The sequence below is a fragment of the Chrysochloris asiatica genome, unplaced genomic scaffold (genome assembly GCF_000296735.1).
Source record: "Chrysochloris asiatica unplaced genomic scaffold, ChrAsi1.0 scaffold00435, whole genome shotgun sequence".
Lineage (NCBI taxonomy): Eukaryota > Metazoa > Chordata > Mammalia > Afrosoricida > Chrysochloridae > Chrysochloris > Chrysochloris asiatica.
In genome coordinates, this window is record NW_006408953.1 from 1,427,056 (window position 1) to 1,428,082 (window position 1,027).

Here is a 1,027-nt window from a genome sequence, read left to right on the forward strand (position 1 = left end):
AACTTCTGACCAGCTTTACACGGTCTGCAACAACCATCTGTGGAAAAATCCTTTGGTGGCTTCTTATGACATCTGACTCTGGAACCCAGCCCAAATTTAACTTCTGTGGGACCCTTTTCTCCAGCCTACCCAGCAAGATGGTGGATCAGGTAGACATGCAGTGAGGAGCTCCATCAATAACAAAACAGAATACCGGGCCAATCAGGCTCAAGGGATGGTGCTGGAATTCTGAAACGCAAATAAAGGAATATTTGGAGGATTAGAGAGCTTACAGCTAGGGGAATTTGAAGGATAATCAACAAATCCATTGTTTTGTAATTCAAGACACTCAGCTATTCCTGGAGCCACCATCTTGGGAGAGAACATCTTGATTGTATCAAGATTGATACCAAAATTTAAACTGCCAGTTTTGACATAAAATTGAATGGCCACCACCTGTCTCTCTGTCCTGTTGTGGTAGCTTGAGTTGCTGTGATTCTGAGGGCTATTACACCAGTATTTTAAAAAAACAGCAGGATCAGACATGGTAGACAGGTTTCAGATGAGCTTCCAGACAAAGACAGACTAGGAAGAAAGAGTGACAAATTACTTCTGAAACGTTAGTCACTGAAAACCTTTGGAATAGCAGAGAAGCACTGTCAGATACAGTGCCGGAAAATGAGTCCCACAGGTTGGGAGGCACTCAAAATGTGGCTGCAGAAGAGATGCCTCCTCAAAATAGAGTTGATCATGATGTTGTGAATGGAGTTAAGCTCGTGGGAGAAAAGCCCACAGGAACTTCATTTGCTGATGGGGCACAACTCAAAATGAAGAGAAACAGCTGAAAACATCCATTGGAAATTGGAACATGGAATGTATGAAGTATGAATCTGAGAAAATTGGAAGTTGTCATATATGAAATGGAACACATCAACATCTATATCTTAGGCATTATTGAGCTGAAATGGAGTGGTATTGACAATTTTGAATCTGACAACCACATGGTTTACTATTCTGGGAATGACAAATTGAAAAGGAATGATGTTGC